This window comes from Aythya fuligula, chromosome 1, assembly GCF_009819795.1.
Source record: "Aythya fuligula isolate bAytFul2 chromosome 1, bAytFul2.pri, whole genome shotgun sequence".
Lineage (NCBI taxonomy): Eukaryota > Metazoa > Chordata > Aves > Anseriformes > Anatidae > Aythya > Aythya fuligula.
Window position 1 is genome coordinate 27879323 of NC_045559.1, and position 16372 is coordinate 27895694.

Here is a 16372-nt window from a genome sequence, read left to right on the forward strand (position 1 = left end):
GCATTTATAGACCTTTTCCAATTTTCTCTCTAATGAAACTTGATACAAAATAAATACAAAATGCTTCATTTATAAAATTTTAATGTTAAAAAAGTGCAACTGACAAAATAAAGGCAAGACATAAGCACTTTAATAAAGCTTGGTAGAAAAAGCAGTATCACAATCAGAAAACAACTGCAGTAGAAATAGAAACTAACACAGCTAAAGAGAACTCTCACACAAAGTTGAACTGAACTGAACTACCATTTATCAAAGAAAAAACATTCACTTACTTTCTTTAAACAAAAATTTTACACTTTTAAATATATCAGGGCAATCCCATTTTAAAGAGGTGACAAAGTCTGATTTTCAGACATCTCAATAAACATCCAGATACACCCAAAAACTACCAAGTATGAGGTTTGCCGTTACATTACAGAGTTCACTTTTCCATTGGTTAATGAACCCCACCTGCCATATAGGTCCTACCAAAGGCTGTGTAATATGGTAAGGATAAACCTGAAAATGTAACTGCAAGTATTTCTGAAATTTGAAGACAAAATCTTACGTTGGCAGAAACACAGGAATAACAACAGACCTCATAATTTAAAATCTAAAATTACATTTATTTTTCTTGCTAAAACAGAGAAATAAACAAACAAAATAAAAGTTGGCTGATAACAAGCAAGACACTAGACTAGTTATCAGTTCAAGGACTGCTCACATATTTCATTCAAAGCCACTTATTAAACATATGCTGCTGAGGCAGGAGTCGAAAACAGTTTTAATCACTGTGTTACAGTATGAATTAATTACATAATGCAAAAAGTACTTAAAAAATAAAAAACTTACTTAAAAAAAAAAAAAAGGTTTCCTACAAATTCAACTTCTGGGTGAATAAATATGATACTTTTCCCAAAAGCTAGAAATGCATTAATAAATTCATTCAGACTGGGAAAGACTACAGAAAACCTATTCTAGACATACATTTCTTCTGTTTGTTCTCTAACTACTATTTAAGACAAGACACATAATTTCTGCTCTTCTTTAACTTTCATGGACAGTTAACATTACCAACATGTGTTAGGTCTATTGGTATAGACTCTGCTGGGTTTGCTTCCTCACAAACTTGAGCAAAGAAATACCTGTTTAGATGTGAGTGAAACACCGAGCTTTGCCAGCATCACTGAAGTTTTCAGTTTTGAGCAACTTCACTAATGGGATGGGAGATACAGACTGTAAGAACATTAACCTAACTGGTCATCTGAGGACATAGTATTTGCAGTCATAGACATGCTGAATTTAGGCATCTGACTTCCAGTTGCTTTTGTGAAAACCAAAAACAGTCTCATTTTCAGCCAGATACGAGCACTGATAGATGCTTTCAAGTGTTTGTTTGTTTTTTCTTGTTCGTTTTTAATTTACATTTAAATTTTAAGTCAAAGTATATTTTAGTGCTTGTTCTCAATCAATGTCTTCCAGGAATGGTCCCAAACTCCCCACATCCAATCTAGTCCAGCATAGTCACAGCACTCACTTTCTTCTACGCTCCCTGAGACACCATAATCCCAACATCTCTATCTGTTCCTCTATTCTCTATCTGCTGCTGGCATATTTTGATACATACTACGTTGTTATGGAACTACCCTGATTCAGTTATGTCCCCTGGTTAGTCTCATAGCATACATTCATTACATAAATTATTAATCAGGAACACCATGGTATTGATGGGATTATCAATGGAATTCCTCATCAATCATCTGGAAAAAAGAGTACATTCACTTGGACTAAGCACAAAATTTATCATCAGAAATCATGTGCCTTCCAAAATTTCATTCCTAAATCATAAAACTGAATGAATACTTAGAATTTAAGTTTTGTAGAAAACACATTTTATGGACTGACAGTTGCACTTATATTAATTGGCAGTAACACTGGTATTACATTCTTGGTTGTTAAGTAAGTTATTAGCATGCAGATTTTTGTTGTTGTTCTTCTTTATTCTTCAGTCAGATTGAAATTACCAATCAGGACAAAATTTTGTACATTGTGAAGAGATAAAATTTCATAAAAAATATGGATTTTCTTTAACCATAATGCAAAAAATATACAGTGCTATGCAGACTTTTTGAGTGTTTAATTAATAGGTTTTGAGTGTTTAATTAATAGGTTTGTTAACAAAAACAAACCTATTTTCCATGTAATCCACCACAACAGAATTGATTATGGAACTCACATTTGACAGTAATTCCATTTTTACTTAAAAAAAAAAAAAAAAAAAGAGAGAGAGAGAGAGAGTAGCAGTATAGAATTTTCTTACTGGTCTATCTGCAAGCAAAATATTCTTTCTAGAGATGTGATTTGTGTAGCTTCTAGATCATTCTAAAAAGACATTCATATATTCATAACTGTTTATGTTTAGTTTAAATTTTCATACTAGAATTAAAAGTGCCATTTGTTCTTATTTTGTAAATAACTTGTGAAAACACCTGAGAGAAAAAGAGAAAAAAAAAAAAAGATAATATATTTTCAAATAAAAATCGCTCATTAAAATTCTAACTCAGCATGCTGTGAGCATGTCAGAAACATTCATTCCACAGTCTAGAAGAAATGAACATTTTCTCTGTAGAAAGGGTACACTATGCAAATCTAAACATAGTCTTACTTTGAAATCACACAGGGGCTTTAATCAATATGTAATTTACAATTAGGCAATTATTTTCTGATTTACAAGCATTATAAGCATAACAAATAAGATTAACCTAGTATTTTAGATACAAATTAGCTCAATTAATAAACCCCACCTATATGCCACTATGCATCTAACTACATTTTTCCACTTAGACTTTTAGTTGGTTATGAAATGTAGCTGCGATTCAAATGCAACGATTGAAAGCTAAATTATTTGAGCATTTATATGTTCATTTTCAACCAACTATGCAAGTGTACTATGTTTTACGTAGTTTTTGATAAATTATGCATCAAGTTAAACAAATTTCTAAATAATACAATACCATATATGTTCACAACAGTTACGAGATGAAAAGTGATTAATAATTATAAATAAATAAATAAATAAATAAATAAATAAATAAATAAATAAATAAAAGTAATTCTGCCTTCTGAGAGGTATAGTTCCAGACAATCTGGAATGATCTGTCAGGTTAGATGTCACTCCCTGTCAGTGAGTATTTCTTCCCAATGACTACAACAGTAATCTAGTCTACTTTTTAAGATAAAGACATCTACACTATGGGCATCTGAAGTTAGGGGAGATTAATCCAACCTTAGGTCTTAAACAGTCAGCTTCTGATACTTGTTTGTGATAAATTGCTCTCCTTCTACAACACTTTTTCATTTGGGTGGTATTTGACTTAATATCACATTCTTCATGATTCTTCTGTTATTGATTGATATCTTAATATATTGATATTAATATATTTCTTGTTCATTTGCTTTGTATCCTTTGCATACTGAAGTTTAATATATATATAGTAGTATTTTTTGCTATCTGTCTGTCTAAAAAGAAATGATAAACCCAAATAGTTATGTATGAATTTAATAAAGCTCAAAAGCTAATTAATATTTAAAATGTGAACAGACAAAAGGAAGCTTTCCATTCAACCATGCTTTTTGGCAAAAAGATGGAATTCCTAGACAGACAAAAGTCTGTTAAAATTATCTATGTATCTGAGTTAAAATTACTTAATAACTCCTGTTCACCCTCAAATATGGGGTGTACCAATTAATTTATTTTTCAGGACTTCGAAAGAAAACAAATCAGATATTTGAGGGTCACAGAAAACATTTTTAAATTGAGTTCAAACTCAATATTTATTTTAATTCTGTCAGCAAAATAACTGATTTCATTTCAACTGGAACATTTAAAAATTTTAGTTCATCCATGACTGCTAAGAATTTTGTGGGGAAAGCCACACAAACCTGAAAGTCTATACAAAGTAAATTAAATTCTAAAAAAATGAAAAAATGGAAGTCTGTTCATGCTCAGATAAGTTGCTTGAAATAAACATCACTGGGATTTTTTATCTCTTTAGTAATGAATACTAAACAATAAATAAAGTGGAAGCTAATAAAGACACCTAAATTTAGATATCTACATGGAACTGCTCTTACTCAAGAGGGGTAAATAGACCCGGAAGCACTAGTCACTGTCAGGGGAAAGTAACTCAACACATATTAGAAGAGGCAACAGAACATCCAGGTCAGCCTAAGGAATATGCCCATTGATTCAGCAGTTAAATCACTGATATGAGTGATACTGTCAAACAGTACCAAACTACAACCCTTACTAAAGACACAAAGAAATTGGTCTTCCATAGGATAAAAGAGAAGATTAAAGTATGGACAAGTAATTGGATAAAAGCTGGAAAATAAAGTGTAAGGAAAGCCTTAGTAAGATGAATAAAATTAAATTGTATCAAGCTACTTGTGATTTTAAGGTTGGGTCCAGTGTCAGAAACTACAGTAATTCATGAGACTGAGTAACTAGACAACAAAAAAGTGAACCATTTTTGATACAGAAAAGCATAAGGTGATATGTAGATGCTAAAAGCTATCCCAACTTCATCTACATGATGACAGACACAAATATGACTACTGACCACTAAGTATCAGATCTCAGGTTATAAATGAGAGTTAAACAATACCAACATGTTAAAGCCAATCCTCAGACTGACACAAATTTATACTTCTATGTTTCAGGGGTCTACTCATCAGTCTGATGTGCTTGACATGACAGGATGTCAGTGAAAGCAGTGTACTGGACAAAGTTTGTGTACCACTGAGTACTGCATAAAATTAGATCACAGGTGCCTCTGTCTTTATTTGATTTTTGTAGAACAGGGTAATACCAGTGCATCCCTCAAATGAGCAGGACAATGACCCTGGTAACGTTTGAAAAGCACAAACTACAACAAACTAATGTAGAAAAGAACACTGAATGATGTACCATAAAGAAGGGAAACTGTCACGCTTTTCTGATACCAAAACAAAATACTGGGTAGCTTCTTATGAAATGGGCACTATACATTCAGAACAAAGCAAGGAAGCCTGAAGAACTCTATATGATGTGATCAGATGATCCAAAGACTGAATTGCTGTTTGTACACACAGAAAGCCTGAATAAGGACTACACTAACTGCATTACTGGATTTTTGACCAAAGGATCTTAACTGTTTTTGGGTTAAGAATCTTAACAAAGATCCTTAAAAGCAGAGTTACTTGCAATAAATGCATTACTTTGGCTGAAATAGAAACCGCTGTTATTCCATGAATACACCAGAAGAAAGTCTCTGCTTCATGAAAAATATCTTTTAAGTGGTCACTGACATTTTCATAAACGACATCTATTTTAAAAAAGTAGACAAGCAAGTTCATCATCCACTTTCATCATCAAAAAGTAGAGCAAGTTCATCATCCACTTTACATATCCTTTGGCAGATTTTACTTCAGTCTGATCCAACAGCTTAAGTGACGAGAATGGAAACCATCTGATATACTGTTGAAGAGCTTCTTTCAATTTACGCTTATTTATAGGCATCTAACTTAAAAAAGCCAAGATAGCTCTGCATTGTAGACCACACAGTAGTAGAGATGATCAGAAGATGCGCCTCTAAAGTGCATGTCTGATACAAGCCAAAATTAAAGTGATAATCTCAAAATTATTATTGGAAATTGCAAATAAGAAAAGAAGAAGGAGAAGGAGAAGGAGAAGGAGAAGGAGAAGGAGAAGGAGAAGGAGAAGGAGAAGGAGAAGGAGAAGGAGAAGGAGAAGGAGAAGGAGAAGGAGAAGGAGAAGGAGAAGGAGAAGGAGAAGGAGAAGGAGAAGGAGAAGGAGAACAACAAGTAGTTTGGCAATGGTATTGATGTTTCTTTTAATTTTTTTTATTCTCCTGGAACAAAAATGGATAGCTTAAGAGTAGTAAATAACATCTGATCACAATGCAAATCCATTTATACTATATATATAGTTTATATACTATACTATATACAGGCTATTCACCTATACGGGAAAAGATTTATGAATGCCTCACGAAGATAAGATTATCTAGAAGTTAATGTGGCATTAAGTTCATAAAATAAATTATTTGAAGGAAAGCATTAGTTGAAGGACTTCAACGTGCACAGTTGTAGTCTGATGTGCACCTATGAAATACTAACTTGAACGTAGCAAACCTGTTTTAAATTTATTTGGTTTTAATACAGAAGAGCGGATAATAAAGTACAACCAAATTGCTGTCATTCATATGTGGGGACTCATAGTAATTACTATCCTCTGACCATTCAAAAACAGCACTCGGAATTTTTGATTTGTATAAGCATTATGTACTCTACTTTACTGGAAATACTATTTATAGTTAGTCTTATTAACATTACAAACAGGTTCCTAACTGCCTTATTTCTTACTTTATGTCCTTTATTAATCAACAAAATGAGAGACAAGGATAAAGTGTTTTTAATGAAAAAATTTTTCAACCAAAGATACTAACACTACTGCTCTTAAAAGAGGTCTATGAAATTCTAAAATCATGATGTTCTACACACTTAGATAAATAAAGACAAAAAAAAAGACAAAAAAGGACAAAAAATAGGGATTTTTTTCTGATGTGCAGAAGTTTTTTTTACATACTTTTCCCTACTATTTAGCATGTAAAATAAATATAAGTATAAATATAAATATAAATATAAATATAAATATAAATATAAATATAAATATAAATATAAATATAAATATAAATATAAATATAAATAATGAAAATACTAGGGAATAAATAGTAAAAAGAAAGCAAAGAACAAAAATACCATTCAAAATTCCATTACTCAACTTTTAATGAGATTGATCATATTGAAAACTTGACAAATTATTACTTATTTCACAAAATTCAAAATGTATGCATTAACTATTTGCATTATGCCTCTTTTACCAAAGTATTTATATGACCATTTGAGTTTTCTACATTACTCCTAAAGCCTAGACAAAATACATATTCTGTATTTTATCAATTCTCTTAGCATACGATATATCAAAATTTCAGGATGTTTTTCTGAATGTGTACAGATCCAATCTGGGGTAAAAATTACATTGGAGTAGTAGTATAAATTTAAATGAGTAACAGCTAGCTACAACAAGGAGCTAATAATACCATCAGACTAGGATTTCATGAAGGTAAAAAAAGGTTCATTGTAAATGCCATCTGTAATTACACTTATACTACAAACATCTTGTTTTTCCTTGTATATTTCACACACTTTGACTGCTTTCTTTGGGTGCCCTATTGAGGGCCTTCAACCTCCCAAGCTTCCATATTTAAAACCAAAAATTAATTTTAATTGTATAAATTTATTAACTGTGCTGTCTCTTTCAGTATCGATAGCTCGCTCTCTCTAATAAGCTGACTCACTGCTGATGAAGCGGAGGAAAGACTCCCATATAGAGATGAAGAGTAAAAGAAAGTAAAACAAGTAGATTACCTCTGGATTTAACAGTAGAAGGATTAAGAGAATAAAACTGAGGATTAGATGAACTCAACTGCAGAAGACTCCCATCAGTTTCAGTAGCCAGACCATTTCACCTGCTGGTGTGCATAAACTCATACTGTACTTGCTTTTCACAACCTAACTTTGGATATGATACTTAGGGCTTTTTTTCAAATCTCATAATGTTTGATATTTTCCTGATAGCTTCCGTGGTTGGAATCAAGAAATTTTACAATAATTCCTTTTTGTATATATATATATATAAAAATTTTACAGTTCTCATGGTTGCAGATTAAAAGTTTAAAAGTTAAATCCCTAGAAGGGTCAGAACTCAAAAAGGAGATAAAAAAGAAGAAAGAGTACATAATTAAAAAATGCTCCTGATGCCTAAAAGCCAAATATAAAAAATCGAGGTGGCCAACTTGTGATTTCATGAAACTATTTAAATATCACAATTTTTTTAAACTGAAACCACAAGAGCTAAAAGCTTTCTTTTCTGTTTTCTTTCTTTCTCAGCTGGCAATATGTATTGCTACAATACTCATACGCTTACTCTTACATCTGATCCTCATTATGAGTGGAATCAATCCTCAGTCATGGTTTTTATAACCACGCTCTGAATAGCTGCTCCATCGTGAGTAGTTAAGCGACATTCGACAGTGGTTCAGAGAGACCTGTTGTTGAGGCTTGTTGTCAACAAAAAGCACTTTCTTACTGATGGCAGAACTATACACAGAGCTGAAAGGATGAGTCACAGTGAATAAAAAGTATGACAAATTTAGCCCTATTTCATGTTTATTCTTTTTTCACTTTCTTTACAGAAAGGAATGACATTTTACAACACTGTTCATCATTTGGACCTAACCAAACAAAGTTTGGATTAGGACCTGGTCATATACCGGTTGCTATTATTTCTGCTATCTGGGACTTCCTATTCAGTACTGCCTGCTTTAGGATATAAATCATGAAATCATGTTCCTTCACTGAATGACCCAAGCAGTAGAGGTTGGAGGTGTGGAGGTGTATTGGGGGTTCTCACCAACAGGTTACAGTATTTATTGGTTGCTTCTCTGTTGCTTTTAGAGAACAGTTCAGAATGCTTCTCAAAACTGCTGGTACGCTTGTGAATAAAATATTACAGATGTGCTTATGAGACAAGATTGGTGCTTTTTCAAAAGAAACACTAACAATTCTTAACTTTTTTCTTTCTGATGTGTCAAGCAAACCTATTGCATAAAACACACGCTCACACTTCTCATATTAATCTGAAAATTAAATTTGCTTTAAAGAAGCTGCAAACTACTATGCTAACTTTATAGCATGAAAATTGGTGACTACCAGATGATCAGTTCCCAACCAGAATACCGGTGCCTATCTCTTTTAGGGCTTTACATGAAAGCATTTATTTTTGCACAGATGATAACCTCTGTTAGTGTAAGTATGAGCACACAGAAAAAATGACCATAGAATTTAAGACGGTTAAATACTTCTGATTTCTTTTTATTTCTCCAATTCAGTCATTCACAAAAGCATTCTCAAGCTATTTATAAATATGCCTGACATACTATTCCACAGATCCACTTCTAGCTGCTTGTACTTTGATTCTATGGAAGAAACCACAGAAGAGTGACAACTAGTGTGACTGTCTTTTGGCTTAGTAAATTCAAAACTACCTGAGTCTTCCCAAATAATGACTGAAATTGAATTATAAAAAGTATTTTTTGCTTTCATTCTGATTAATCTGGACAGTGCCCACCCAAACTCTGAAGAACTGCTTTCTCTCTTTCTAGACAATGAAAGCATGGGAGGAGTTTCAATCTGGAAATGTAAACACCTTTAACTATCAAAAACATATTATTTTGATGAACTAGTTAAAAAGTATTCCTTTCAGGAGCAAAATTAAGCTTTAATAACCAAAAAGACAAACCTTTTTACTTAGTTTACAACTTTTGTATTCACCATCTTTAAAAGTAACATAACATAGCAAGTAATATACACATCATTATATTCTTTCCAAAAACTATTTTATTACCATGTACTACCATTAATTGCAAAACATATATTGCCTATATTGCAAGACATATATATTTATATTTGTTTGAACCATGACTAAAGAACGTTTCTTTTTTCCTTTTTTTTTTTTTTTTTAAAGTCTACAGTAGTTCCGTTTCCATATGGTATAATATACAGATATAAGCCCTAGTATATGCAATTGAACTTTTCACACCCTCAAAAGCCGCAAAATCAGATGGTCTGTGGTTTTTGCAGCTGGTGCACTGCACTCATATTGGGTAGTGTCATATGAAAAATATTTCACTCCCCAAGCCCTAAACAGAGTCACTCATTAATGAAATGCAGGCAGTACAATGAGATCATATAAGGTATAGATTTCAACAGCCATACTAAAAACAGTAAAGGAACACTGAACAAGAACACAAATCAAGTTCCTCTGCCAGAACAGGAATTTTTTTTAGGGGAATGCCTTCTTACATTTAACATTTGCTTTGAAAACAACTGCTAACCACTACCCAGAAAAAGAAAAAAAAAAAAAAAAAAGCGTTTAGTACAAGTGTTAGCAGACTAAACAATCACAATTTGGCAGAGGAAAAACAGTAAATAACTTCAGACATAGTTACATTACAGGATGTCTCACCCCAATACGCCGCTATCAAATCACAAAATGATTTACTTAATACCACATATGGAATCTGCTTACTTAAGAAAATAAGCTGTCACCAGCAAAACTTTGTTTAAAAATAATTTCAGGGCTGAGGTTTATCAAATTTCACTTCAGTTTGTTTTTACAGAAATCTGAAAAAAAAAAAAAAAAAGGCAATCTTGTTGCAAAAATATATTAAGCCCACTTTAACTGGAAATGTATACTTAGGCTGAATTTTTACACACTATTACTAGCACAATTCCTTAAAAGAATGACCATGGCTTTGCACTGCATGTCATGACATTATATTCCAATAAAATGTGTCAGAGGATATTATTTAATTTCTGTCCTTCCTGAGTGATACCCATCTATTTTCCTCAGTCTAATAGCTTTAACTAAGAAAAGACTCAGTGGAAGAAATAAACACCAGACAACGCAGCCAATGTACTTTACGGACTTCATTCTCTTCTCACTGTCTCTGATACAACTCTGGATTTCAGTGGCTGGAATATGATCGTTGTAACTGAGCTAAGTCTCAAGCTTTGAGTAACTATGTTATAAATCCAGCAGGTTTGTTTTATCTGGGGAGAGTGTCTGAGGGGAAAGTACATCCAAGCAAAATAAGTCACAGTGTCGATCTTGCCCTTGAAAGTCGATGAGGATATATTGGTAACAAGTGGCCAACTTCATTTCTATCTATATTACTTATTAATTTCACTTCTAAAATATCAGTATTTTGAAAATCCCATGCAACTGGGATTATATAAATACAAATATAAATATATACATAAATTAAAATATAAATAATAAAATACATATAATAAATAATAATTAATAATTTAAATACATATAATAAATAATAATTAATAATAAAAAATAAAATCTAGTAATTGGAGACCTGGAGACAAGACAGTTGTGGTTTTGCTGTTGTTGTTGTTGTGTTTCCCTGCTACTCCTCACTCTTTTGTTTACTCAATTTCAATGCTTTTAAAAAATAACTTTGTATTTTATGTTTTGGAAGTTATGATTATTTCTCTTTGCAGTAATTACTTTTGTAGCAATTTATATGCTTTTAATTGTCTCATGCCACTCAGCACAGAGGAATTACTAAAGGTTGTATCTCTGAGCCAAATAAGTATACAATGCATGAGATAAATTCCTACATTTATCTGCATCTGTTGTCCATAAAACGTTTATACGCCTCATTCGTGCCACCTGGCAATAAACTCTAGCTTACACTTGAAACACTACACGGAGTTGAAATAATGCATAGTACCACAGCTCAATACAGAGAATTAAATACGAGCTAAGAATAGAGCTGCTTTTGTATTAATCCTGTATCAGTACCATGGCAAAAGCCTACCAGGATTTATAAATACCACATATATCAGGAAACAAAACTCTGCACATTTTGCAGCCATGTATTTTGCCACAAGTTTCCATATTAAAAAACATCTCTTTAAAATAAACCCACTATATTATACAACAATAGAAATAATAATAAAAAAACAGGACTTCAATTGGACTTCATGGACTTCAATTCAAAGACAGAATATTAAGTGTGTGTAAATTTCTCTACAACTTACATCACAAGAAATTGCATTATATACTGTGATCATGATACATACGTTATTTTTTAAATTGTGTAGTAAATATGCCAAGTTTATGCCTTCAATAATACAAATCAAATTCTACTACAATGAACTTAACTATAGAAGATCTGTTCCTCTTAATTAAGAAAACTATTTAAAAGTAAAGTCTTAAATAACTTGCTCTAAAAATATACTGCCTCCTTTTTTATATCATATATCAATACAGTGTCATACTTCTCAAATATAAAAGGTAGGAATTTTTAGAGTAACCTTGCTTTTAGCAATAAAAACTCATCACCATTCAAATGCAATATTCAGAACAACTATCTATGGAGATCTTTTACTTACACCTGGTTTTAAGCAAACTGTCCCACTTGATTTCAGAGAAAAACATTTTCTGTGTGTTAGCTTGCAAAGTACCACTCCTGGACTTCAAAGCAAGAATGATACAAAATTAACATTGAAAATATGTTATGGATTAGAATGGATTAGAAACAGGCAAATCTGTAAGTCTCAGAATGTAACTGCAAACAGGGGGTTATATTATGTGCATTTTTAAGAGAGACCTGCCATGATAGGATACCAGTCATGTACCATTTCACATTTTTATCAATGACCTCCCAGAAAATGCAAATTCATTACTGATGACATTTGCAGACAACATACCAAATGGTAACAAGGAGAGTCAACCACTAGAACAAAATGTTTTAAATCTATGACAAGGCACTAAATAAAGAAAAGGAATACTTCTCCTACCACAAATACATGAAGGTTTAGTTCCAGCTACCAAGAAAGAAGTCCATATTCAAAGGATGAAGCACAGTATCTTAGAAATAATGACAGATTTGAAGTTACGATGCATAGTGAAGTCCCATGGCACACTGGTCAAACGGACAAAGACCCTTGATCATATAAAGAATGAGAAAAGGAGGGTTATGCTTTTTAAAATCCCAACATAATATATCCATTGCAGAATATGGTGTCCAGTTCAAACGTCCACGGTAAATTGGGAAAGTTTAAAAGACAATCCAGATAACCTTAACATAAAAACATGTCTTAAACACTGAACTCCAGGAGTCTTTGTCTATTCAAGTTCCCAAAAAGAAGGTTAAAAGCATATGATAAACAGAAAGTTCTCCACTTTACTACTTGAAATACATTGACTGCAGTTTGAATCTAGAGATACTCAGGCAAGAAAAAAAATACTCCACTGGAATTAATTACATAATGTTTATGAAGAGCAGCATTTTAAAACTTTAGTAGTCAATTCAATCTCTAATAGGCCATCTTAACTGATTCACCACCTATATGAAGAACACCACTAAGCAATGGCTCTAGCTTCAATAAAATAACTGACTTTCCATACAAAATGTGATTGCCTACTACACTGTCCTCCAATCCCAGTCCACAGCCAGCCTCAGACAACAGTCAGCATTATCCTTCAACACAAAGATAAAGCTATTTTAGATGGTTATGGGATTCCATTATGACCCAGCTACCACTCTTTTTGATACACCGTTCTAGATATCTGGTCACAAGGAATTCACTTTCAATACCAGGTCAGATACAGTGATGAAATTGTACCCTTCCATTTCAGAAAGTATAAGAGGAAGTGTAGCCTGTAATATCACCCCCTAAAAGTATCATATTTACAAGGCAAAAGAATGTAATTTGAAAAATTAAGCAAACAGAATAAAATAAGAAGTAGAAATACTAAAATTTTGATCTCCTCTGAGTAAGGAAATAGAATGATTTGAAAATGAAAATGAGTATCTACTGAAGATCAGAAGACCAAGTAGGAAAACTATTTTTTTCCAACAATATTATTGTTTTTTTTGAAACTGAAGGCATTGTATTCACAGGATACCTTTATCTACTGAAATATCTACTGGATAACAAACTGATACATCATATCAAAATGACCTGGTTTATCACAGAATCATAGACTCACAGAATAGTTTGGGTTGGAAGGGATCTTAAAGATCACCTAGTTCAACCCCCATGACGTGGGCAGGGATGCCACCCACTAGATCAGGTTGCCCAGGGCCCCACCCAACCTGACCTTGAACAACTCCAGAGATGGGGCATCCACAACTTCTCTGGGCAACCTGTTCCAGGGCCTCACCACACTCTGAGTAAAGAATCTCCTCCTAATATCTAATCTAAATCTCCCCTCTTTGAGTTTAAAACTATTTTCCCCTGTCCTATCACTATCTGCAAACGTAAAAAGTTACTCTCCATCTTTTTTATAAGCTCCGTTTAAGTACTGGAAGGCTGCTATGAGGTCTCCACAGAGCTTCTTCTTCCCCAGGCTGAACATCCCCAGTTCTCTCAACCTTTCTTCATAGGAGAGGTGATCCAGCACTCTGATTGTCTTCACAGCCTTCCTCTGGACCTGCTCTACCAGGTCAACATCCTTCTTGTGCTGCAGGCCCCAGAGCTGGATGCAGCACTCCAAGTGGGGCATCAGAAGGGCAGAGTAGAGTGGGACAATCACCTCCCTTGACTTGCTGGCCAAGCCTCTGTTGATGCAGCCCAGGATGCAGTTGGTTTTCTGGGCTGCAAGTACACACTGCTGGCTCATATTAAGCTTTTTGTCCACCAAAACACAAGCTTGTATTTTAATAATTAAAAGATCAAAAAGACTCTTTCCTATATTACCTCTCATAATCAAAAATAGAATGCTTAAGACATAATTGAACTTAAAATAATGTAGAAAAATCAAGTATATGATAGAGATTAAAACTATGAATATGTAAAAGTGCCTAATATACTGAAATAATGCTTTCATAGGATCTTAACCTACTGCAAAATTTTATGCATATCAGGACTCTCACATTGATCAGAATTTGACAGGATAAGAACACCCAGACTAATGATACATAATAGAAAGAAGAGGACAGAAAAGAAGTTCACTGACATATCACAACATTCAGTTAGTAGTAGTCTTATCTAACACCCTTAATGATCTGGAAATTAATGTGAATGCCAGCACCAAAATTGGAAACTTGTAATAAATTGGAAAATGCTGAGGACAGTCAATGTAAACACTGAAATTATTATTTTAAACAAAGACCTCAAGGAAGACCTCATTGTGGTGAATGGAGTTAAATCCAGTTGGAAGCCAGTCATTTGTGTTGTACCCCAGGGCTCAGTATTGGGGCCAGTTCTCTTCAGTGATCTGGAGGAGGGGATCGAGTGCAACCTCAGTAAGTTTGCGGATGACACCAAGTTAGGCAGAATTGTTGATCTGCTTGAGGATAGGAAGGCTCTGCAGAGGGATCCGGATAGGCTGGACTGACGGGCCAAGGCCAACTGTAGATGGTTCAAGAAGGCTAAGTGCCAGGCCCTGCACTGGGGGCACAACAACCCTTTGCCCCACTACAGGTTAGGGGAAGTGTGGCTGAGAAGCTGACAGTCAGAGAGAGACCTAGGGGTACTGGCTGACAGCCATCTAACTATGAGCCAGCAGTGTGACTGCATGGCCAGGAAGGCCAACAACATCCTGGATTGTAATAGAAGTAGTGTGGCCAGAAAGACCAGGGAAGTGATTGTCCCTCTGGACTCAGCTCTGGTGATGCTGCACATCGAATACTGGGTTCAGTGTTGGGCTTGCCACTACAAGAAGAGGTGCAGGAGCTTGCCTAGAGAAGAGCAACAAAGCTGGTAAAGGGTCTAGAGAACAAGTTTTATGAGGAGTGGCTAAGGGAGCTGGGGTTTATTTAGCCTAGAAAAAAGAAAGCTCAGGGGAGACCTTATCACTCTACAACTACCCTAAAGGAGGTTGTAGCAGGGTAGGGGTTGGCCTCTTCTCCCAGGCAACAGGCAATAGTAGAAGAGGAAATGGCCTCAAGTTGTACCAAGGGAGGTTTATGTTGGATACTGTGAAAAATTTCTTCACTGAAAGGGTTATGAGGCATTGGAACAGGCTGCCCATGGAAGTAGTTGAGTCACCATTCCTGCAGGTATTCCAAAGATGCGTAGATGTAGTATTTAGAGACATGGTTTAGTGGTAGACTTGGTAGTGCTAGGTTGTTGGTGGGACGTGATCTTGGAGGTCTTTTTGAACATAAATGATTCTGTGATTCTATGAAGATTAAAAACATGAGTTCAGTAGGTTCTATCTAGTGCTAGGTGGATTGATTAAGTCTTTTATGGTCAAGTCTGCAGCAATGAATGTTAGGTAGCAGACTGATGGACCCTGAGTTAGACCTAACACTTCCTTGCAGGGAGAAGTATACTGAGAAGTTTTACAAAAGGGTATCGATCTGTAGATCCCAATGAGATCAGGTAGCCTTTGGCTTTACTTTTTATTGTGCTGAGACTGATTTTTATATCCCTCAGCCTTAATTAAAATGCAAAAAGGTATGCATGAAAATTGTAAGTAATTTTTATATAAAGATGGAGTTAATAGCATCAATTAACCACAAAATGGTGAGTTCCTTAAATTTATTATTATGTTTATACAAACTGTGTTCATCTCTGTCATCTTATTCCATATACCTTGGCTTGCAGGTTTTCAGATTATGTTATATGATTTAAATACACCTTCCTCAGGATGACTTTTTGTTTCTTTCATTTCCAGTATAAACTATAGTATTTTTCAGACATTGACATCAGAAAGAAAATAAATTAATTGATTAAT

The 16372-nt window shown here is 34.0% G+C and overlaps 1 protein-coding gene across 1 annotated transcript in view; it reads right to left on the reverse strand.

Moving 5' to 3' along the window:
- Window positions 1-16372, reverse strand: part of FOXP2 (forkhead box P2) — a 364439-nt gene that overhangs the window by 244049 nt on the left and 104018 nt on the right. The window lies entirely within an intron of this gene.